This window comes from Bacillus rossius, chromosome 11 (genome assembly GCF_032445375.1).
Source record: "Bacillus rossius redtenbacheri isolate Brsri chromosome 11, Brsri_v3, whole genome shotgun sequence".
Lineage (NCBI taxonomy): Eukaryota > Metazoa > Arthropoda > Insecta > Phasmatodea > Bacillidae > Bacillus > Bacillus rossius.
In genome coordinates this window covers 9196565-9223185 of record NC_086338.1, presented here as the reverse complement: position 1 = coordinate 9223185, position 26621 = coordinate 9196565, and the positions used below count along the sequence as shown (strand labels likewise).

The 26621-nt window shown below is 36.2% G+C and overlaps 1 long non-coding RNA gene across 1 annotated transcript; it reads left to right on the top strand.

Moving 5' to 3' along the window:
- Positions 1-25114, top strand: LOC134536626 (uncharacterized). The gene is made up of 3 exons (XR_010075826.1): positions 1-5051; positions 20666-20832; positions 21554-25114. It is a non-coding gene; the product is annotated as an uncharacterized LOC134536626 (long non-coding RNA).
- Positions 25115-26621: the final 1507 nt, after the last annotated feature.

Genomic DNA, 26621 nt, shown 5'->3' with positions numbered 1-26621 from the left:
TCCAAATAAAAAATATAAACGTTTGTATATGAAAAAAAACACGATCACCAATGCAATTAAAGCACAACGTGGTGGCTGCTGCTTTACTGCATAGGCTATCAAATGTGAACTACTAGAGAAAATTTCTGAGAAACCAGTAGGAATTAAGAAACATTGTTTGCAGGGTAAATAGAGAAACTTCTTTAGTAGAAACATTAAAATTTCATTATAATTGCAATACATTGTAAATATTAACTACTTTGATTATGAATGTAGTACCTATATTGACTAAAGTTCTCGTAAACAAAAAACAGAGACCCACACTGGCAGTATCAATGCACAGGTATTGTAGTGTAACCTATAAACTGTGATTACTCAAAAAGCAGTCAGAATTTAGAAAATCCGTGTACAAAGTATTTCCCTAATTTTATTATTTTATTTACGAAAAAGCCGCCATCTGATAATTTTACCAAATTTTCGCTAAATATTTTAATTCTGATAAATGTCACTATTGTACCAACACCTTTATTCATTCCGCTGGACTGATTATTTTTTTATAAATTTTAACTATTTATTAATTTTTCCTAAATTGGTGGTTGAGTCGACCCAGGCGGGTTCAAACCTGGTTTACTAAGTAGGAAACCAGACAGGCTTTTCTCAGGGATAACCACGTTACCCCTCCACACCCCATCTCATCTGTCTCATTCCTCAGGCTGGCCGGTTTGACAGATTGTTCCTCGGGCAGGGCAGCCGATTCCATCCATGTGGACCCTGCCTCAGGCGGAAAACTACTTGTGGATTCTCATACCATTCTGTAAAGACACTATAATAAACTCAACTAGGAATCGCTTAATATGTTAGTGAATTATGTCTGTATTGTAAATATGCTAGAGTAGTGGTTGAGACAGGAACAACAAAAAAATTGTAATAATATAAAGAAACTCTGCTATTCTGCTATGTGAGAGGTAACAGCAAGCATGCAATAACTTCTTTACATTTTAGGTTTGAATAAACAAAGTTCAACAAAAAAATTACCTAAGATGGGATTTCTTTTCTCATACCAGAAGTAATATGAATACAAAAACAAGTGAATGCTTACATAGCCATACATTATCATTCTACAAAATTGTGTTTAGTTTAGTCACAAAATAAACATCCTGTCTTCAGTTTACAATTAATGAAAAATAACTTCTGTTTTATTTAACTCATTTATTTTTTAACACCTTTTCATTATTTCTTGCCAACCCATTAGTTGCTTAGCTTAACATTAAATTGCAAAAGGATGCTGGAAAATTTTATTAAAAACACAATTATATAAAGTATGAAAATTTAATATGTAACTATGGAAAAGTATATTAATTCCCAAAATACAAAGTTGAAAAAAGAATATAAAATGTGCAAGATTGCGAGACTTGTAAATGTTAACAATGCCATAAGAGTAATTCCAATACCAAATCAACAGTTTCTGCAGCAAAAATTCACTATCCAAAAATCTTATTCGGTAAGGTGTTTCATGAGACTGCTTTGCGCGCAGGAAACTGTGAAAGTCATTTAAATTATGTGAGGGTTTTAATTTTCCATAATTTTTAAATTCTATTTTAAAATGTTTTTTACGGGATAATAAAAAAGATCTGTCATGCTGTTACATCATTTCTTTGTAGTTCAAGCATTTTTCGATTGTTGGCAGCCATGCCCTAAAAAAATTAATAAAATTTATGTCCCTATCTAACTTAACCACAACGGTTTGGTTATATATATTAGTTTACTATGCATGGCTAGAGCAAGTTACTAAGAAATTATGCAAGTTTTAAGTATGCAGTACTATGAAAAATGAAAAGGGTACTTGTTCTTTTGGTTATGACAGACTCTTAAATTTTTCAGTGATATTCATTGAAAATCAACAAGCCTAATGTGAATAAGCAGAAATGCTGAGTCAACTAATCAGAAAAATCTGCTTCCGCCAATTTGTATCGGCACAGATCTGATTAGCGCTTTTGACTCATACTTGAAAGTTTGTTGATTCAGTGCTCACCTTTTCTTGTAATTAAAGAGGGACAAAGTAAATCTTAAGCAGGAATTAACAATTTTAAACTAATCAGTATTTTAAAATTTTATTAATGGGACTTGACAAGCTAGGTAAACAAATTTCTTGCGTTACACTTTTTCTTTTGTTAAACTCTGTAACATTTCTGCACAGTATGTCAGTCAATGCTAGAGTTAAGAGTGGTAATGCCAGATACCAATTCCTTCACCACTTGATCAGGTTTTTTAAATTTCACTCTACAAATGAATAAATTTGACATCAGCAATACATATATACAATTGAACTATCTTTATCGATGGTGTTAAGTAGTTGGTAACAAAACAATAAGGTGGAAAGTAGGTGCTATTGTTGGTTTTAACTTCAGTTGGAAGCAAGCATTCTAATAGTTAAATGAAAGAAAAATTTGTTCTTAAATTTTAGAAAGCAAACATTATTACTATTATAAGCAGGAAGTGCATAATTTGTGATATTTTAGTGAAAATAGTTTTCCTGTTTCAAATTCAGCTAAAACAATTATAATTTTCCTCATTGTGTATGTATATATAGTAATTGTTTTAAACTTAATGTAATTTGGTTGTATTTTATGTACTAAAAGAATTTTTTTTTGTTTTGTGTTGAAGGATATTCTTGCCTGTGTATGCAACAGTTGATAAATGTTATGTAAAGCAACTTATGATTATCTTACTCATTGCACTTCTCAGCCTATGTAGCCAAGAGTTTTTATTATCATCCTTCTATATACTTAATAATACAATACAAATATTATGTATTAGAGTGGTATTTATTCATGAAAATCAATTTATTACATCATTGTATTTTTTTCAAAAAATATGTACATGACTATTTCAAGTTAAGACTAATCCCCTCGTATCGCATCAGCGACATTTGACAGTCCCTGCATCAAAATTATTGCTGCAGATTCCACTAATTTTGCGAGGGCAATGTTACTATCAGCAATTTTATGTTACGCAGGTCGCAATGCTGTTCAGCTCCTGCACTTTCTCTGCTTCTGTGTTGATCAGTAATGCAGTTGCGTGCCTTCTCTTTAACTTTGGTGAATTGCCTCCTGAAAAATAAATGAGAACTTTCTACATACTATGCTTTTAAAAGTACAATTCATTCCACAAAGTCATTTGTGCCAGAAAAGAGAAATGTGTGAAACAAAGAGGATGAGAGAAAAGACAGTAAAAGATTTGAAATATCACTCCCAATATCTTTGTAACATTCTTATTATTCACAATTAACTTATGAACATTTTAACCTACACAATAACTTTTGTCAAAATTTCATTTGGTTAGCTAACCTGATGCTCAGGAACACTACGTTTTAACATGTTAAAAATTAAACTGTAACAACAGCAGAGTATCCTGTGTCAGCAAGTGGGGACCAATCAAAAATTTAACTTTCCATGATGAGGGCCTGGAATTTTTCGCGATTGCAAATTTTGCTAATTTCGCATGAAAACGCGAAAAGTACATTCGCGAAAACCACAACATTTCTATATTACACTGCGAATATATCCCCGAAAAGTACCATTATTTGCAGATCACTAATACTCGCGCAAGGTTAAAGTAACCTTTAACCCAAGTCTTGTATTTTTACATAAGCCATGTTCGTGTATGGTTTTGATGCTCAAAATTGATCTCGGGCATAGTTCGCACTAAGTTTCTTCTCATTTGTGCGCCAGGGTTTGTTCAAGTGGCAACCCCGTGTTCCTCCACTCCATTATGCCAATACCGTATTTATTGAATGCAAGCAAACTAACTTTCGCATTCTATGAAAAATAAAAATAATATGATGCCGAATTCTAAACTACTGTGCACACTTGGCCGGATATGAGAACGTGTTTATTGTACTTTGCGAAAAGTGTATAAAATGTTACATCAAAGCAAAAGAGTAACCTAATATCTTGTATTTATCCAAGTTGCGTCATATACGGTAAAATGTAAAAAAAAAAAAACCTGGTTTGTCCAAATTAGCCAACATAGCTTCTACTAACTTCTCCTGTAAGCAAATGCTTCCTTAACGAAGATCATACATTTCCCAGACTGTGAGAAGTTTTGTTTTGTGTAAAGCTAAACACATATGTTAGCGGCTAACGAATTTATCTAACCGTAGTTGTTTATTTTGTGTAACTTCGTAAATAGCATAAGAATAAGCAAATAATGATTTTGCAGGTACGAAATTAGTCTGCGCAGCGAGACTGGGAGTGTGCGGGCATGCGTGACTATCATGCAGCCAGCATCTGTTGTTGACGTCACGAGCCAGGACAGCGTTCCCAACGTAGTGGCATACCACTGCTGATATTTATTCACGCGCCAAGTTTAGTTGATTGTTTTCGTAACAGCCTGTATGTAGTATGTTGCAACATATTTCTGTCTTGAGTTTGAAAATGCTGAATAATACTTTGAGTGCTCGAGACAGAGCATATCAGTATCAGAAACATGGGTTTTATTGTACTGACAATAGCACAGTGATGTGCAAATTTTGCAACTGTAAAGTTTCATGGGAAAGAAAAGATTCCATTGACAAACACCTAAAGTCGGCTAAGCATGTGGCATTGGCAGCCGAAAAAAAAGAAAATTTAAGTTGCAAACATCTATAGCAACGTGTTTAAATAGTGTATAAATTAGGGAAAAAACTGTGGAGCATTTGGGTAAAAGTTTGACAAACATTTGTGAAAGCCAACATTCCACTAGAGAAACTGGAAAATGAACATATGAAGAAGTTCATGAACGAATTCATAGAAGGTAGGTAGTTATTTCTTCTTTTACTACTTATTTAAATTGTGATAAAATAAATTATCCCGGTGTATGTATCCACATTATTTCATAAAAGTATATATTTAAAAGTTGGCCATAACATGCAACCCTTTAATTTCTTACAGGAGCAGGTGATATTCCATGCACAAAAGTGTTGCGTGAGAAATACCTTCCGGCAATTAGAACTGAGAGGGAGGAAAACATGAAAGCCAAACTTTTCGGGAAGCAAGTTGCTGTGCTGTGTGACGAGACTACCGACAAACGAGGTAGCTGTATATTTGTTATTCTTTTTAAGATAATTGAAGCTTCCGACTCCATTGAAACTGTCGTGGCTGATATTCATGAACTTGAAACAGCAGATGCAAAGAGCTGTTCTTGATACACTCAAGAAATTTGACATAATTTTTGATAATGTTTTAGCATTAACTTCTTATTCTGCCAGGTATATGGTCAGGTGCTTTGGTACACTCACAAATATCATGGCGGACCATGTTGTAGTTGTTCAGTGTTGGGCACACAAATGAAATTTGGTGATGAATGTACTTGGAAAGCACTTGCCAGAACTTCAAAATGCAACATCTAAGGTGAAGTTAGCATTTCTGAACACAAGGAAAAGGAAATATCTCTACAAGCAGTTCCTAGATGAGAAGTATCCTGGCAAGAACACTCCCCTTTTTCCTATTCCAGTGTTGACAGGTTGGTCATCCTGGTATGAATCAGTTGCATACATTGCTGACTATTTCATTGACATTGTTGAATTCATGAAAATGGAAGAAGTTGCATCAGTGAGTAATTCTGGCGTTGAGTTCTTAACACAATCTTCAAAAGATCATATCAAAATTGTAAATATCCAAGCTGTGTTTGTTAAAGAAATCGGGAGAGATTTAGTTGACCTTATAAAATTGTTGGAAGGGTCTTCGTACCCATTCTCTCATGTTATTTATGGCAAACTTCGCAAACTCTAGCAAACCCTACAACTAGCTGAAGCTGGAAGTTTTGGTGAAGTAACAAAAGAAAATTTGATGACCTGTGAGAAAATATTCTTAAAGCACAAATCACATCAGATTTAGTTACAGCATCCTCACATGCATCAACCAAGCTAACTGTATGAATCCTGTATGTTTCCTGTATGAATCACTGAAACATTGGAATCTCTCTTCAGCTGATCACACACAAGGTCATAAAATTTCCCATTTACGTTTGGGCCATCCATGGACAGCTGTAACAAAGAACTGCTTGGGATACCAACATCTGAATACATCTTTTTATAGGAGGTGAACATTTCTTGAGCAGTAGAGTGTTCTAAAAATTCGGAATGTATGTAAGACGATCTGACCTTATCACCTTCCCAGTAACGAACATGGGGTGCATCCCCTTCACCCTCTATCGTTATGTGCTGTGTTTCGAGCATCTTCCTCTTGAACCCAATAGTCCTAAGGACCTCGAAGTGAGCAGGGGTGATGGTTACGGCTCCCTTGCCAATTTCACGCTCGGAATACGCTTTGATGAGGTCTGAGTCCTCAGGGGTAGTTACGATTACTTGCTCATAAGATTTCTCCCGTTTTCGTTTCGCGAGATACCCGGCGTAGACGACGTGAGGGTATCTCGCAGCCACTAGTTCCTCACTTCCCGGGAGTCCTAACAGTCGCATAAACGGAAAGCGATCTTTGAGTGCCATCTTGATTTTTTCGTAGTCACTGACGAGACGTCGAGAGTCCTCAAAGACGCTGGGCAGGCAAATTGCCCATGTGCTAGGGTTTTTCGAGTAATGATACGCTGTTTGGATGCTTACCATACCTGAAAACTGGAGTATCATCAATGCCGCGGTGCATACTTTAGATACTGTCGCCACCGGTGACGCGATGTTAGCAATGACAAAGTCCACTACTGCCTGGGCATACGACTGGTGTTGTCGAAAAATTCTGCTTATCTCTGCTGCGTGGCCGCCAAACTGCATGTCAGGAGCTTTTGCTCCTAACCCCGTGAACATGTTTCTTCTGCAGTTTCCTGTTCATACTTTCATCAAAAAGCAAAACATAAGTTTCTTAATCCCGAAGGGTTTCCATAAGTAGAGATTGAAAATATGGAGCAATGCCAAAACAACAAAGGTAAGCACACTTAGTTTCTCCTAGTGAAAAGCTCTGGGCAATGCTACTGTCACTAAACATATGTTTGAAAATTTGTGAAATATCTTCACATGACTTATACGAATAGTGGCTACAGCATACTTTCAGGACCCACATAACTTCAGATTTCAATGAATCAAGGCTCGAGAAGAAGGGAGTAAGTTTCTGGTTTTCTTGAGGTGTAGGCCTAATGTTCACTTCAGTATCAGCCACCATGGAAGATGAACCTTGTTGGGACTTGGATCTACCATAAAAGTACTGGATTCCTAAACAAGACTTTTAAACTTGCACAATTGGAGTGTTTTTTCCCATTCATGTGGCTTGTTAAAGCAGACACAAGCATTTTGCTAACATCAAAATAAGTTTCACACACATTACACCTAGCTTTATTTTTGTTTTCAACTTTTCCCAGCCACTTATTAAAACTGGGATTCTGGAGCCACAATCATTGAAAACACAATTGCCGGGCATTTTGATACAAACATTAAACTTAGTAGACCTAAATTAACCCTAGTTATGGTCTACACAAATTACACACCGAAAAAACAAACTCCACTACCACAAAATTAAACTACACAAAACTGCATAGTGCCAAGTAGTTGTTGCAGACACTATAGTTACAATCACAGCTGAGTCCGAATGAAAACAGTGTCATTTTCTTCTGTAGCCAGCACACGCCAACTGCCGCCCGCAAAGAAACGGACCAACACGAAAAACGAATTAATACATTCGTGACGATGATGAAGTAGTTTACTGGTTATGTAAATCTTATCAGAGTTAATGTACAATATTTAGGTGGCAGTTACTGAATAAACCATTTCGGCGGAATATTTTACACTGTAAAGTTGGCGAAACGAGCAATTTCTCAACCTTCGGAGATGTTTGATAACGCTCGGAACACGCGCTCCGGCAGCCATACGATATTAAACGTATATCTACACATACTATGGTACAATTAAAATATGGTTGCACTATAACTATAGTTATAGTTTATTCGTACCATAGTACCACACATTTATTGCTTCGTCATTCCGTTTAGGGTCGTACGCCGGTAGCCAGATATTTGTAGTACCCACGATTTCATGTCAAGTTAACTCAAACGTCTCAATTCAAGGACTTTTCAAGGCCTTGCAATCCCCTTACCTTAATTCAAGGACTCTACGAACCCTGTGGGATATTTTCTAGTGACCAGAATTGCCGTACCTCTATCCAATTTTTTTGAGAGGTATAAGTTATAGCCTTCAAATGTAATATGATGACCCAAATTTAAGAGAGTTTCTGTAAGAAGGACTGTGTCACATGAGGTTGTAGAGAGAAAATTGAGCAGGGAGAATCTGTTAGCTGAAATAGATTGTGCATTCCACTGAAGAATCGAGAATGGTTGTTTGAGAAGCATGTTTAAACTAGCACCTGAACAGAAGCTGCGATGAGGCTTTCTTTGTCAAATGCGTAATCATTTTCTCTTTTTGCTGTAGCTATCATGATTTCAATTGTATCTACCAGTGATTTGAGTTTATCCATGATAAGACGTAAGCGTGTAGAGTGCGGTGGTGGAGCTAAGGGCGATGGCGCACTACTGAGGCTGCGGCCACGACCACGACCTGGTCGTGGCCGCAACCACTACGACAGAACATGCGGCTGGGAGAAATTGTTTCCTGCCAGCCACACACGAGTTTACAAAGTGGAAGTTGAAGAGGTGGTTGCAGCCATTTACCTGTATTACTGCAAAAAGAAAAGCAACAGGCGATGATACTGGGTACATCCTATGCTACAAACTCGTTCTACGAAAGGCTGACGCCCACCGATAGTGCGCCTCTTAGTCGCACAGGCCGCGATGCCTCTCCGACGCCTCTCAAAGCCGTGTGCCACGAACATGCCCGCGCGTGCAACATGGTGCAATGAGTGTGTGTGCACCAAACGACCCGCAGCTAGCACCACTACCGGCCACATAGGCGGAAGCACTCCGCCGGGTGTGGCAATGTGCTTCCGCCGGACTATAGCATTCAAGGGCACATGTTTTCCTCCACAGACATAAACTATGGAATGAATAATTCGTCAAACGTTTTTACATATTAATGCAATTGTTCAACGTGCGAATATGTCCTAAACTTGGCCGCGTCTGTTCCCTGTGCGCTGTGCTTTTGGCGCGCAATCATCAGGCCCGCTGTAGCGCCGCGCTACGCGAAGTCCCCAGTATTCACCGGGAGCTCGGAGAGGTCACCGCACAGGTCTTAACAGCCGTCGCATGCCTAGCACCATCACAGCAGCAACGTTCGCCACTTATGTTTCTCATCAAACTCCCCCTCTTACCATTGTAACCGGGGTCATCACCGAACCGCCATATACGCGCAGAGCTCACTAACGCCGAACAGTCGCGGCCAGGGGGATGGATAGCACAATGTAAATTTTGATACGGAATAAAAAAAACACGCTTCACGTAGCGGAGGGTATCATTTGTAGTGTAAGGCGTCTTGGGTGGCCTAAACAGCCCAAGGATCACCTCTACGGACACGTCCCTGCCTCCCGCCACTTGGCCGAACCCAAGCTCCGAGACCCGTCCCTCAAAAAACTTGATAGCTTTGACGGGGAGGCAGCCGGACCGGTGTCAAGGCATGTTCATAACATTCTTTTGTGAACTGCGGGAGCACGAAGACAAGTTCATGAATTACACGAGAATGTCATTGAAAAGTTTCGATGAATTGTTAAGGAAAATAGCAGACAGCATAACAGGCTTAGATACGACGATGCGCCTGTGCATCGGAAATGAAGAAAAACTACTTGTAACATTAAGGTAAGTTTGATTACAAGGCAAGTCAGAGAATGTTGTCATATTATGTATACTTTTATTTTACAAATACTGTAATTTAAGACACAAATTGAATGCAGATCTTTTTAAAGTTACATACAAAACAAAACAGTGTCTGGTAGTCCAATAGCATTTGTCCATTATCTCTATAGGTTTATATATAATAATAATAATAATAATAATAATAGAGTCATTACTTCTAAAACACAACAATACTAACTGTACAATGGGGATCTGCTGAAATCGCCATCATCGTGTTGGACACTGGTACTTTCCAAATGTGATTGTGAAGACAGTACACAGCTATAATTGTGAGTAGAAGGCCCTGGGTTGTGTACAAGGGTGGTCAAGGTTGACTGAATGGTTTAAGTATTTCGATGTACAGATAAACCATGTGTAAATGAAATGTTAGATACATTAGCTACTTGTTGACTTTCTTCAATAATACTACAAATCTGCTTCTTTACTGACAATTTCAAGTGGTCCGGAATTTTTTTTATTTACTAACCAAAGAGAGCAAAAACAGTCTGTCCTCATCCTGTAAGACGTCGATGTCATGTTTATGTCAGGCTTGTACTGATTGTCTCAAAACATTAACTAACTCTTCTCCAACTTTGTCACGCTGCTTCCTTTTTTTTGCAAGAACTCTCGTCTCGTACGTCCCTCTCGGCGTGTCCTCTGCATTGTCCGATAATGATGTCTGGCTGTTTGTAGGTGGATTAGTAGTATTTAAGAATGACAGTAGATTGAAATAAACATATGGGGTTTTCCTTACTGCAGCGGATTCACTCCCACTTATTCTTTGCTTTTCTCTACTGTAAGAATCTTTAACATTGTGCCACTTCTTTTGTAATGAAATGCCTGAAAAAAAGAACATGGAGACAGTGAATTTCCATTTCGAAATTCGTGACGGGCACATAATAACTTGGGCAATATTTGTCTATAAGAGAATCGCCATAATTTATCGTGTGCTGTGGTTAACACGTGTAACACCAAATGTAAAACAAAAATGTGATTATGGTATGTGTGCGGGAATTGTGCCATGATGATGCCGTTCGCCCACTGGTTTTCTCGTGGACCTCTTTCTTCCCCCGTCCTTTTACCTCTGGCTCCTCGCCATGTCACCATCCATCGGAATACAAAAATGTGAGCCTACGTTTCGGCTCCTTTTTTATTGGATACACTACTGTTACATACAGTGTTGTAGTCCCAAAACCATTTAGCAGAGTATATTATTCTATAATATGGTTATAGTGTAGGGTATACGCAGGTTTTCCATGTAACTGTTATTTGATTATTATATGTTTCACACAGATAGACTGAATCTTTGTATCTCGCAGCAGATTAAACACACTAAGTGTGTGTATTATAGAGTATTCTTGTGTAAATGTTTGTTATGCATGTCAATAATTATACCGTGCAAAAGTAGTGTACAAGACAAAAAAAGTTGGTATGTGCCAGGCAAGGGAAGTACTGTAACACATGCATACCCTCGACTACAGCACTGGTTACATGTACAAGAGAAATTAATGTGCTTATATTACACTAATGCAGGTCACTATTATTTTTCAGGTACCTGGCATCTGGTAATTCATTTGTTGATTTGCATCATGCTTCCCGTCTCGGCGTTACAACAATCAGAGAACTTGTGAGAAGAGTGTGTATAGCGATTTGGCTGCACTTGAAAGAGGAATGTTTCCCGGAACCCACCAAGAATGACTGGTTACGCATAGCAGAAGAGTTTGAAAGCAGGGCACATTTTCCACATTGTCTCGGCGCGGTCGATGACAAACATATTAGAATTGTAAAACCAGAGAACAGTGCAGCTATGTATTTCAACTACAAGAAATACTTTTCATTAGTCTTGATGGCTATTTGTGATTCCAGCTATCGATTTGTCTTTATAGATGTAGGTGCATATGGAAAATGCGCGGATTCGTTGATTTTCCATCAGTCAGTTTTCTATCAAAGAGTACTATCAAATGACATGGAGATTCCTGAAGATGTTCCGATTTCGGATATAAATGTAACACCTTTACCATTTGTATTCGTTGCCGATGATGCATTTGCGCAGTCACACAGAATTATGTGTCCCTATGTTGGCACGGGACTTGATATGAAACAAAGAGTGTTTAACTACCGTCATTGTCAAGCTAGACGTTTCATTGAGTGCTCATTTGGGATGTTAGCAAATAAGTGGAGAATTTTCCATAGGCCGCTAAATGTTGATGTCGACTTTGCTATTGACATTGTGGAGATGTGTTGCATCTTGCACAACTATGTCCGAAGTAGGGATGGTCTACGTTGGATGACTCACATCATGTTCGCAGGCGTAAATGCAGTTCAAACATTAGGAATGTGTTTGCAGAGTATTTTGTAAATGAAGGTTCAGTTCCGTGGCAAAATGAATGTGTTTGAACCTTTTAAATTTATGTTTGTCATGCAAAAAAACACGCTTTTCTAACAACTGGCACATTTATTGCTTAGTTTATTATTTTATTTATGGGTATATTACTTTGACTTTCTTGCGAACAGTAATAAAGGCTATTTGAGTGCCATATAAGAATTCTATTGAGAATTGTTCACATAATGTACATTAAAAGTGTATGCAACATAACTAATGCAACATTATTGATGCAATATAATTGTCAAATCCCTGCGAATGCTAATTACCATAAACAATTGCTGTATACTGGTTGTATATCGATAAACATATTTAAATTAGGGAGCATCATAATTATTTCGAATCTCTCGTGCACACAGTTAAAAGTATCATCAATACAGCCGTGCTGTTCATTTTGTATTTATTTTTTAACTAATACAAGTTTTCTAAATAATCCAATACTATTTTATTTCAAAGCTTACAATTTTTGAATGAAATTTGTGTGTCTTGGAAGTTACGTTAATTTTTTTGTGGTTACATTATTGAGTACACCTGTCAATTCATTACTGTGATCATTATGACCAATCGAACATTTATGTAAAGCTTTGAGATGTGTCATTAGTAGAGACATGCATAATTCGCAATTGCGATAAAACTAATTTTTACACGAATTTGAGTATATTTTTAAGAATAACGTGAATTTCTCACATTTTGGATAATAACGCGAAATCCTTGAATTTTTGGCAAACAGTCAGAACATTTTTCTCACTCAAACACGGCAATTCAATTTGTAAATACAGTAACCAACATGAAACAACAACAACAAAAAACCAAAGATAACTACGCTCACAGTGTATAGCAAGTTGATGAACAATACACAGCACACAAGTTTTCTGTTGCGGAAATAAGTCGTTTGTTGGCACAGATTGTATCGATCTTTAACAAAATGGTGTTGTGATCGCGCTCGCGAGCTAGCAGTCGTGTGTATGTTCGATATACAACGAAACCCCTTATTTACGTAACCATTATTTACGTTTTCCCGTTATTTGCAATATATTCTTCGGGTCTCGTTTAGTTCCCATTTAGTCCAATACAATACTTTCACGCGAATTACGTCTCAAAAATCTAATCCATCCCGCTATTTACGTCACGGTGCAATCGTAAATTAAATTGTAAAAGAATTCTCCGAGAATTAACATGTGAAATGCGTCAAAGGTTGCGTTCATATCGAAAACCACAACAAAAACATTACAAGATGGCGATGAAGTTGTACTGGCTCTATTTGCGCTGCGAGCGCTGTCGAGTTTCTGGACGATATTTTAATCACATACAGTGAAACCTCGATTCTACGTACGAACCAGCGAGACCAAATTACATCCATTTGTGGCAAAAAAAAAAAAACCCTCCCCCCCCAACCCCAATGACATTTTCCCACCGCTGCCGCGGGAAATGAATTGCCGTTGCCACGACCTGCCGTGACTATATATTATGTTAATGTATTTTTGATCGAAATTATATCCTATTCGTGCAGAAACAACACTTGATCTAATCAAACGTAAAAAAAATCGACACTGAAGGCAGTGTCGTAAGCCCCGTGTTTAGATTTTTTTTATATTTCATATCAATTAACACACAATATATTTGCTCAAATAAAAAAATACTGTGGGTACTTTAAGAACAGATAAGATTAGCTAGAAACATCATCAAAAATGTAACGTTTATAGTCGGCAATGGATATTTTAAATCGCAAAATATACATATTGTATAACATAAAAAGTTGCTTTTATTTCTAAACATGTAATAATTTTAGCCTAGGCGTGTAAAAGTCCGAGTAATTATAGCAGGAGACAATCTAAAATGTACTAGGGAAAAACGTAAACTCACGAATGTATAAACGTAACGGGAAAGTCGGGAATATTACGAGGCTGCTTGTAAGTTCTGATATTGTATTTATGTCACAACTTAGCCGAAATACTGGTATGAGACATAAACTTCACAAGATAAAATGAGCGGAGGCTTGGTAACTGTTTTATAAGTATTTTATGATTTCGGAAGTATTGTACAGTTGACGCATATTTTTTAAACTAGCCATTTATTTCTGGGGATCGTAAATAATTAATTATTATTATCAAGACATCAAGATGAACGTAAACTTGAACATGTCACAGCAGCGAGAAAACTGGTGTGTATATACTAATAAACTGGTATTAGAACTGGACAAAACTGGTACACGGGAGATGGAGCTTATATTTTTTTCCGCTAAGCTCGCATCTATTGGCTGGCTGCTGATGGAAGGTCACGAGTCTGGGCGGAGTGTTGGGTGAATTATACTGTGCTTATGCAGCTCAGCGAACAAAGAGAACCAGCCGGCGGCTGCGCCGCGCCATAACAGCAGCTGACCGCGTACGGCACGCTATTGAGTGTAAATTTCCATGAATTTTCTGCCCTTTTTCTTTTAAATATTTTTACTGTGGTGCAATGTGTATGTGTAATGTAGTCCGTATTTGTTCTGAACGCTGCAGGATGCGACTGTATTTTAATTAACTTTAACGTATTTCTTACTTTTCCCTTTATTTACACTTTCCCGCTTTTTACACTTTTTTACTTTGTCCCCATGAAAAATGCAAATAAAGGATTTTGCTGTATTTTGATATTCGGCTCGCCTGGACAGTTGATTATCATGGAGTTTACAGCAGGTTGTTTCTCTAAGCGTTGTTTGTCCATTGCGTCCATGTTTATTAACCAAATACCAAATTTAAAATGCAAACACAGTGACGATTCGTAACATTCTGTTATGCGCAAGTTAAAGTTTAATGGGTTGAATTTGGTTACAGATAGTTTTCAACGTCTGTGAAACAAATTAAAGGTGTACAATTTAAACTTCAGCTAAAACATTAGGCATATTAGAATGCCTAAGGTGCCGGTAACAGCAAAACAGCGAGCCTCTGAATTTTTTCAACACGGACTTTATGCTAGTGATTCAACCACACTTTTTTATCATCACTGCAATGTCACAGTCTCTTGGAATAGGAAAGACTTATGTGAAAAACATGTAGGCAGTGAAAAACACAAGAAGCATGTCTCTTCATTGCAAGGCTCATCTAGTACGTCTGAACGCCAGTCGTCAATATCTTCAGTGTTTCAGAAGACAAAAAGTTGGAATTTATAAAGGAAACAACAGAGACCTTTATAAAGACAAATATACCCCTTTAAAAGCTTGATGATCCTAATATCAGGGCATGGCTGAACAAATACATCAAAGGTACTGGAGACCTGCCACTTGTGAGAACAGTCCGTGAGAAATATGTAGGGGACATAGCCAAATAAAAAATTGATATACTGTGCGATGAAACAACAGATAAAATGGGTAGGTGTGTATTTGTTGTTTTATTTAGAATTCTGAATCTTCAACAGGATAAACCAGAAATCTTTGTTGCAGGAGTTCACTTTCTTGAAGCTGCTAATGCCACAAACTGTGTGAGGGCAATTTTAGATTCACTCAAAATGTACAATGTACAGTATGGTGATGAGCTCTCAGTAGTAACCGATGCTGCTCGTTATATGACCAAGGCTGTTAGTACTCTCAAAGTAATCCTTGGAGACCAGTTAACACATGTCCAGTGCTGGGCACATAAGTTAAACCTTGTTGGCAATGTCTGGGTGAAAGAGTTGCCTGAGTTGAACAATGCTAGGAGCAAAATAAAAAATGTGTTCAACAACACCAGGAAAATAAGGCACTTGTATGCTAGCTTTCTTGAAGAAAAGCATGGAGATAAACGTCCATTGTTCCCACTTCCTGTTGTTAGTAGATGGTATTCCTGGTTCAACAGCATTTTTTATGTAGCAGACTACATACATGACATTGTTGATTTCTGCAAAACAGATGAACTAAAGGCAACACAAAATTCAGGGGTTCAGTTTCTGTGTTCACTCACAGAAAATGACATTTCTCTCATTCTTTGTCAAGCTGTCTTTGTGAAAGAGCATGCCAAGAGCCTTGTAGAGCTAATAAAGAAACTTGAAGGTTCTTTGTATCCAACTGCCCATTCACTATATGGGGACATGCAAGATATAAAAAAAAATGTGAAAACATCACTCATGGCATTTATTTTGAGGCAACCAGTAGAGCCTTGTCTAACATGCCCCCCGCTAAAGCTGATGAAGCTAAAGTGTCCATCACAAGAACAGCAACACAAGCGCTTTCCAAACTGAACTCTCTCATGACAACTGACCCAAGTAGAAAGAGATTTGAAGCAATTCAAATTTTTGGTCAGGAAAGTTTGTTGCTTGCTAAATTAAACCCAGTAATGGTGCAGAAACTGAAAACTGTCCATAGTCTCTACTCCATAAGCACTGAAGAATTTAACAGCTGGTTTTGGTCAGCTTCAGGACATTGTTACAAAACAAATGGAAACAGACAATTCAGTGGACGTAGTGAAGTCATTGAATGTAGTAAAGCTGTCACAGCCATTGTTTGCTTCCAGCTGCCTTGAAGCCATCTGGATGCCTTCTGCAAACATTGACTGTGAACGATTTTTGTCCTCATATAGCACAGTCCTAACAGACCGCAGGACAAATTTAAGTGAGGCTAATCTGTGTATCATGGCTACTTTTGCTTTCGAGAGCTAAAGTTTGAGGATTTTGTCCCATGCGTTTACGTCACTATTTTAGAGACTTCATATTTATTCTTGCTGGTTTAGATACCAAAATATTTTCAATTACTGTATGTAAAAAGTGATGTGTAAATTTGATTGTAAATTGCAACTGTACGATGCAAAAATGTGTCCAAAATTTCAAGGTATGCTTAGCTTAATTTTTAAAATTTATAGTGCTAAAACTGTTTAAAAAATAACACCACTTTTAAGGGTAAATAACAACGAATTTTGCTATCAAATAAACCCCAAAACTGCATGTCTAGTCATTAGAGACAACAATAAAAACTATCTTTTATGATAACTAAATATATCTATTAGTTAATCTTTGTTTTTGGAGCTCTATACAGTGCAAACTTTAACTTGTGTGTACAACTACATATTTTTTTTTTTAATTTTGCATACTTGTTATTAAAAACATTCAGTACTTACATAGCGCACTTTTTTCTTTTGCAGTGGTGCATTCGCTGCCTCCAAACATCATAGCTATTTCCTCCCACATGGCCGTCTTTTTCTTTCTGTCCATGTACTCGTCTGACGTTAGGTCCCATAACGCAGGTCGCTGTTTCACTTGCAAAATAAAATTTTCTGTTTGGAAATCCATTTCACCCATCAACACACAGTCTGTGACCACTGTTCGACACCTGGTCGTGCACTGGCTTTGTGTACCGTGCGCGTTGTCTCCTTCACATTTGGGCAGCAACAGCTGATTGGTCGGGGTACGGCGTTGGTATGCGTTGGTGCATGTACATTGGGCATAACATTGGTCATGTACGGCCGGCCGTGATCGTGGCCGCAGCCGCAGTAGTGCGCCATGGCCCAAAGTCAGATGAGGAAGTTTCCTGAGTGTTATCATGTGAAGTAAGACGTGTATTCATCGTAGGAGCAGGAGATGATAGTTCTCCATCTGGAGGCTCTGGCAGTGCCACACCAGTGGTGATGTCAGGCGTGTAGGGCCTAAACTGAGAATAGTAATGTTGTAGATTGAAAGAATGCTGACCTGTTACATCCGTGATTGGTGGTATTGCTTTATAGCAAACCCTGTACCCATCGGGTCTGAGGGGTGGAGTCGGGGAGCCCGAATGTATTGCCTGTGCGTAGGAGTGATCATAAGTGGGATTGTGCTGTGGACTTATTGGTGAAGGCTGAGTCAGTGGGGGGAAGTTGGTGAGCCTTTGCATGTTGGGAGGATCCATGCGGGCTTTAGGTAATGGGTACATTCTACCCGTTGCACGTTGGACCTGCTGTTTCGCGTCCGAATACGGGAGATTATTATAGGCCATTACCAGTGTTATTTCCCTCTCAAATTCCCAGGCAGGGCACTTGACCTTGTCTGTGGAGGGGTGGTTGCCCCGGCAGTTGATACATAGTGGTGGATCTTTATGGGTGCATGTATCTAAGGAGTGATCCTGAGAACAAATTGCACATGATAAAGCCTTATATCAAAATAGCTTGATCGTATGTCCGAAGCGATGACATCGATGACATTGAAGTACGGACTGAACACGAGGTTTGACGATGAAACGTTCTTTAAATATGGCAATATATTCTGAAAGAGTTTGTCCCTCAAACATTACTTTAACTAGTTTAATTGGTACTCTGGTGTCTGGAGCTACATATTTAGTTAACCGCTCAAGATGAATGACTCGTTGAGGGGACTCAATACCTTCTATCAGATCTTCTATAGCCATGTCCAAAGGGATTCCATATATCAGTCCCTCCCGCTGTATTAAGCCTTGGGGAATAATACATTTGACCTGAAGCGACTTGACTTTATCAGAGGTAACAAATTGGTTTGCTGTCTGTAGGGTAGCGAAATAAATTTTCAGCCTGTTTGGTCCTGACAACTGTGTGTTAGAAAATTTCACTTTCGTGGAATGAATACTGTAAATAAGAACACATTCTTTGATATTCACTAATTTTACTTCTTCTAAAGTTCTTTACACACATCACATCTTAAAACATGGTCGCGTCAAAACAACACTACAACAAAATATGTATTGCAACAATTGTTTTTAACATGTTACCAACCTTAAAACTAAACATACCAATTTAAATGACTGCCACAAACACTTAAACAACAATATTTAACACACAACACTTCCCCTTGGCAGTTATTAAAATGACAATTCACACACTTATGAACTAAACTCACTTAAACAATCAAAACACATTTTAATCTGCAATACAAGTATTCAGGTTTTTTTTTTACTGGTACAATACCTTATTTCTTAAACCAAGAGCTTCCACAAAAATGGATGTTTTTACCCCATTTAAAGACTTGGTAAACAAATCTGCCAAATTCTCATGTGTTGGAATGTACTTAAATTTTATCTTTCCTTCACTAACCAGATCATTTAGGAAACATAACTTGATTGGCATATGTTTAGATCTTTCGGAGTTTAAACCATTTTCGGCTAGTGACATGGAAGGGTAACCGAAGGTTCACAGATATTTCTCGACATGCCCGAACAGCTCCGAAGTTAGCCTCTCGCTCATGTTACTTCGGTAACACGGAAAGCGCGGGCTTTCAATGACAGAGCGGGCTTTAGATTTATAACAATGACAATGTTTTTAGAGGTGGTAAAACAAAAATTACAAAACTGCTCTGTAAGTGGAAACAATCAGACAATTTCTGGATATATAGATACAGAAGCAAGCTACAGTAACTTTTGCGATTTTCTGAAAACTGAAGGTTATTCATATTCTGTTAGAGACAGTGCTGTGCATGTCTCAACAGGTAATAAATACTCCTGTGTAACTTTAGTGATTTTAGTTTTATATATAATAAACTTTGTATAGGTGATATCAGCTGGAGAGAAAAAAGGTTGTTAATTTTTTTCTTAGATTTGTATATGTACTTATTTATTTTGATAAAAATTAGGAACAAATAACCAAAAGTTTTTCTTTGATTTTTATTATTACCGGTACTGCTTATTTATTACGATAAAAGTAAAGAATGAAAAAATATTATTTACTTAAATCAAGAGCAGTGCAATCTACTGAAATTAATCTTCTATAGAAAACAAAGCAGGGCAACATTAAAATGTTAAATTTGCATTCAGGTGGAGCTCGGTATGATTGCTAGACCCTTATAATTAGCAGACACTATTTTTCCCTAAGTTCCCAAAACCTGTACGAGTGATTAAATAACAATAGAGCAGTGATTGAATGAATCGATGATTGATGGAAGTACCCTGAGAAACCAACCTACCACCACAATGTCTGTTACATTCCACACTTTCTAAATATCCATTTCTAATCCCGCTGAGAATGAACCCAGATATATTTGCTGGGAAGGCAAGTGAAATGACCACTTAACGACAAGAGGCGTAACACATGTGTGGAATGACCACATTGCTGAAGAAACTACAAACCAATTACCCTTTTTTTGGCCATAATTAAATTACCTTTAAAGTTCATGAGCAGGTAACGACTATTGAGTATGGAAGAGCCAGAATTCTTGAAATTGACTTTTTTTGCCTTTTCACTTATTCCGATAATTACTGTTAGGGCATCCTCCATCCATTGCGCATCTTTAGTAAATAGTATTGTGGGCATGGTATTTATTGTCAGCTGTCTATTGACATAGATAATGTTGGTTACTAGAAGTGAAGAGACGTAGGATAAGAGAGCACGGAGAGTATTGCTCACAAATAAAGTGAAACCAGTAAACTACTACACTGCATGTTGCAGTCAACCAGAAAATTTAGAAGTTGAATAATGAAAAAAATTCAACAGCACATCAAAATTCAAGTCAAACATGACCTGTTACTGTGCTCCAAGAGGCTACAAATTATAACAGCGGGTGCTTATAAAAAATAATCTACAATGCACAATATGCATAATTGTTTTATTTTGTCATAATAGTGCATGGGGAATACAATTAATCATTTATATTAATATATTACAGATACAGGGAGTGAGAAAAAAAACAACTTATTTTTTCAATACCATGATGGTGTTAATGGTATTCAAATTGAGTATTTTGGGGAGCCATTTTCAGTTGAAAAGAGGGCAACCTTGCAGTGTTCACAAGGTCCCAAATACTACAGTGCGAAGACTACTTCTGATCAACTAGTAAGTTGTGCTCCTTTTTGTACATTCATTGTTTCTTTAGCTGGTTTTATAGCACAATTCTATAATTATGGTTTTAAAGTGTACCTAAGCATTCCAGCTAATGTATATTTATATCTTGGCCAGTTTTATTTTTCCAAAGAAAAGAAGTTTAAAAATGAAAATATGAGTTTAATATATTTTTTTAACTGTAATACAATATGTTTTAATTAATTATGAGCAGTTGTTGACAATAAAGATTGTTTCCAGCTAATTCTAATATCATCTGGTTAGCTGCTATGGCAGTTTGTTGTATTAAATGTGCAGATGTTTAACGATACCCCTCTTATTTATGTTTTTATTGTTACTTAATTAACCATATTGAATAAAGGTATTTCAGCAAGGGTGTCACCAAGGGGGGGGGGGGGGGGCAGGGAGGTGCAGTTACCCCCTCTAGAGATTAAAAAAAATGTAGCCAAAGCCAAATGCAAAGAAATCAAAGTCCTAAGTCCACTCACTTGATTTTCAAGTCTCGCACGTCGAAACTTGAATGAATTCATTTATTCCATTACAAGTATTCTATCCGCGCTGCTATAGTCTGCTGTTTAAGCATGGCTCCATATATCAATTTGCCCCCCTCTGGACCATCGGCTGGCGACGCTCTTGTATTTCAGTATAAATGTAAATAATAATTCACAAATCATGAAAAATTGACAAATAACAGATTAAGATTTGCTTTTTAAAGCCTGATCACCCACACGGAACCAAAAAGAAGTTCTGGATACAGAACACCAGAAAACTCGATTGTCCAGCAATGATGCATGTGAAATGCATAAGAGTGTACCCTGAATTTGCTGCACCCAACACGGAGCGGAAGAAACGTGCTGTAAGTTAAATACCTGATACATCTTTGCTTAGTATATAACCCACAGGCTAACATCTATTTTAAATTACTGAGATGTTAAAATAAGATTTTCATGTATACAAATAACATTATCAAAATTATATGAAGCCAATGATATAATTACAGCTTTTTTTAAGGTAAGCTACATATGTGAACTTCATGGTTCCTACCTACAAATAATATCACATTTCTTAGTTAAATTTTGTGTCATAATTACTATATTATGGAACAGAAAATGTATTCAGAATGATAACATCAATCAAAGTTAAACACTGGTTTCTTTGAAAAATGGTATTGAAATTACTGGTAATTTTACTCTTAACAGTACACATTTACATGATAATTGTCGACACTAAGCTGTCTACTGTGTGTCATTTAATTTGGGAAAGAGAATTATTCATTAAAATAAATGGAAAAAATTACAGGTCTAATATGAACTGTAAAATTCCAACACTTTAATAATTTCTTGTTTCATGAGGTAGATCATTGTATGCTAAAGGGAATTTTTTATTATCTATGTCTTACCTGGATTCCAAACCTAGAACTTACAGTGCTGACTGAAATATTACTTGGATGTACGCTTGTTCACCTATTAAATCCAGATGCATTATTAAAAATTGGTATGCACTTTTGTACATCTGTATTGAAACGTAAGAGATTTTTGATGGTTAGCAAGTTGTGTATATACTGTATACACAGTTGTAAATATGTATTCACTTTGTCTATGAAGTTAGTGTACAGTATATTTCAGCAGCAGAATTCACCAAATCTATTATTTACACCAACTACATATGTGCAATGAATGATTTCTGTTTTCTTTCCTTCCAGCTTTCGTTTATCACATTGTATGTAAACTAATGTATTGACATTGATTTCAGATGCTGAAGAAACTGAAAGCATTAATGAAAAATAAAACAGCTTTGATAAGCTACCTTCGTTATTATATAAAGTAAGTAGCCCTGAGAACCATAACCACTCAACGATTTGCACTCAACTCTCCCAGGAGATACATGGGGACCTGGTAACAGAAATTAAGAGATTAGTAAACGAAGGAATTACAGCCATTAGGGATGTAAAGGCTAACATATATTTTAAACTTGTTGCAAACAGAGTTCCCCTGTAGACCCAGTTTTGTAAAAGAATCTGAATTGTTTATGAAGTAACAATTTGTATCAGTTCCACTATATTTCTATGTGTAAAGTGCACTCTATATTAAAACATACTGTACTGTACTGCATAAGGAAATTCATTTAATAAATTACCTACTGATCAATACAGTAAACATAAAGTTTAGTGGCTAATTTTTTTTTACCATACTTTGATCCATTTCCCACAGCTCTTTTATATACATCCTGATAGACAATAGTAATGGAATAATAGTGATATATATTAATAAATAAAAGGAAATAAACTGCTTGACTGGCAACCTTTGTCTAAACCTCTTTAGAAGAAGTTATAAGAAGTTATCTCAATATTTGCCAGCTGATTTCCCCTTCGAATGTAAACTAGGTAAATAGCAAATCTGTTTGGAATATGACTCTCATTAATGAAATTCAAGATCTGCATTAATGCTAAGAGAAATCTATTCACTGTCCCCTTTTCTTCATCCACTTTACAGCATGTCACCATAAACAAATCTGTAACTAAAGTGTACCTATTTTACAAGTTTCTTTCACTGAGAGCATCAGAGAGTTAATTGTGACATTTTTGCTGGTGAATAATGACATTGTTAAACCACACATTAAAATATTTTGATAAACATTTTTATTCAAATAGGCATCTTAAAATTTTATTATAAATACAATGTTATTAAATAAGACACTGCACTAGTAATAAATCCTTGCTAATTTACACATGGTATCCACTGCAGTTGATGGAAAGCTAGTGTTCATTTCTCCATATGCCTGCAACAAACAAAACTTAATTACAATATATTGTAATTGTTTAATGTGGAATTAGAGAGATAAGGTGATTGACAACTTTATAAAATAAATATGGAAATTTTTACAAAACACTACCTAAGTATAAGGGTGTTCATAATTTTTCCTTTCACATACATGATGATTTCTGTGAAATATTTATTGAAAATTAATTTACAATACTAAATATGTATTAAGCATGCAAACAATTTTATTTATTATTTATTTATTATTTATTTATTAAAATTTGTGACATGCACACCAACAGCCGAAGCTTTAGAGGTGTGCACAGAACAAGTAATACAAACACGACACATACAAGCGAATAAATACAACATAAACAGGATAATAAAAGACGACACATACAAGCGAATAAATACAACCTACACAGGAAAATAAAGGACGACACAATAACAAACAAAACAAAACAAAACAGCAACTGAGATAATTTTAACTAATTGATCTAAAATTGGAAGAATAAACAGGATTATAAAATTACTCAGAATATTAGGGTAATCATAAAAATTAAAATTTGAAGTTTTTAATAAAATTTTCATATTTATTGAAATTTGAGATAAGTCTGTAAATTAAATCATTATTATTGTGTAAGGAACATAATAGGGATCGAAGGCGGCTTTTGAACTGCGGGACTCGAATACCAGAGTTATCAAGTAAGTATAAGCAATTAATTTTTGAACTATAGCACTTAAACACAAACAGGGCATCCAGATGGATGCGACGATTTGAAAGAGATTCTAATTTGGGTAATTGATGGTGTCTAGAACTAATTATTTTGAAAAATTTATTTTGTATGGATTCAATTTTGTCACTGTCGGTGGTGTTAATACTGTTCCAGATAACTGAGCAATATTCGAGTTTACTTCTAACTAAGGACAAATAAAGAGTAAGAATGGATTCAATATTAGATGCATAGTAAGTTATATAATTTATTAAATATAAGGTTCTACGGGAAAAGGATACTAAAGAATTAACATGTTGATGAAAGAATAGTTTGGAATCAAGAATAACACCAAGATCTTTTATACTAAGAGATTTGGAAATTTTTGAGTTGTCAAGAAAATAATCATATTTAACTGGATGAATTTTCCTTGTGAAAGAAATAATTTTTGTTTTATCTTTGTTAAGTGAAACTAAATTCATTTTGCACCAATTATCGATTTCAGTAATATCAGATTGAAGAAGCAGACAGTCATTTAAGGAGGAAATTTCTCTGGATATTTTAAGATCATCAGCAAACAGAAAACCAGTAGTATGATGAAGAACTTTAAAAATATCATTGATATAAATATTGAATAATAAGGGAGATAAAGTACCCCCTTGAGGCACACCAGAAGTAGCATGATATAAAGTAGAAGTTTTTTTATTAAGTGAAACAAAGAAACATCTATCTTTAAGGTAACTAGTAAACCAGGTTATATAATTATTACAGAGACCGAAGTTAGAAAGTTTAGCTAGTAAAATGGAGTGATTGACAGTATCAAAGGCTTTAGCCAGATCAAAATAACATGCATCAACCTGCCCCCTTGTTGTAACTTTATTGTATATAGGATTAATAAATGAGAGAAGATTAGTAGAAGTTGTCATACTATTTCTAAAGCCATGCTGATTAGGAGCTAATCTGTTGTTTATTGGAAAGTTAATATGTTTAAATATTATTTTTTCAAAGATTTTAGTAAAGCCATTTAATAATGATATAGGCCTATAATTAAATACACTGAGTTTACTACCCTTTTTATGTATGGGAATAACCTTAGCTATTTTCCATTTAGTGGGAAATACTTGTGATTTTAGACTTGTATTAAATAGATGCAACAATAGAGGCATTAGAATAAAAGAGCAGCCTTTAATAATGAAATTTGGTATACCGTCAGGACCAGTAGACATAGTTGGTTTTAATGATTTAATTCCCCATAAGACCTGGCTTTCTGATAAGAATGATACAGGAATTGAATCGTGAATAATATCGGGATCAATGATACGAGGGTGGTTGGTGGATGGTACATATACACTAGCAAAGTACTTAGCAAAGACATTAGAAAGAATACCAGGATCATTACAGATATCACCATTGACATTAAGAGAATGGGATTCACTATAACCATTTTTCATAACATTGACATATCTCCAGAATTTTTTAGGGTTATTCTTAACCTTATTATTGATACTACGATTCCAATTAGTTTTATCACGCTTAATAAGATTTTTAACTATTGCTCTATATTTAGAGAAAAGAAGGTAATACTGAGTATTATTGTTTCTTTTATAGAGTTTATGAAAGTGTTTTTTAGATTTTAAGGCATGAATTAATTCACCAGAGAACCAATAAGGATGTTTAGAGGCCTTACGTGTGGATAATGGAATGTGAGTATTGATTTTATCACAGATACAAGATGTAAGTTGATCTACAAGAGCATCTACATCAGTGGTGTTATAATATTCATCCCAATTGTGGGTTTTTAGAGAGTTATAAAGGCTTAAGTAATCACCAGCTTTGTAGTTTCTGAAAATAGAATCTGGAGTAAAATTGTGTGAGGTCGCCTCAATAAGTAGTTTAATAAGTAGGGTAGGATGATAGATATCCTCTTTGACCAGAGATTCAACAGCTTTTTCAACCACACAATGGGATAGATTAGAAATACAAAGATCTAGAAGATTATTGGAAGATTGTATTAGGTTGTGCTGAAATAAATCCAAATTAGATATGAAATCAAGCAGGCACTGAGCCTTGGATCTGACATGTGCACGGGCAATATTGAAATAGTGATTTCCTTTCCAATCTATCCCAGGTACATTGAAGTCACCTAAGATAATCACATTATCATGAGAATTAACGAGTTTTTGTTCAAGAGCTTCAAAATACAATGTGAATAGATTAGGTGATGTAGTTGGAGGAAGATAAATATTACCCAATGTTAAGTACTTATTAAAGGCAATTTTAATATTAATCCATACGGCTTCTACTCCACGAT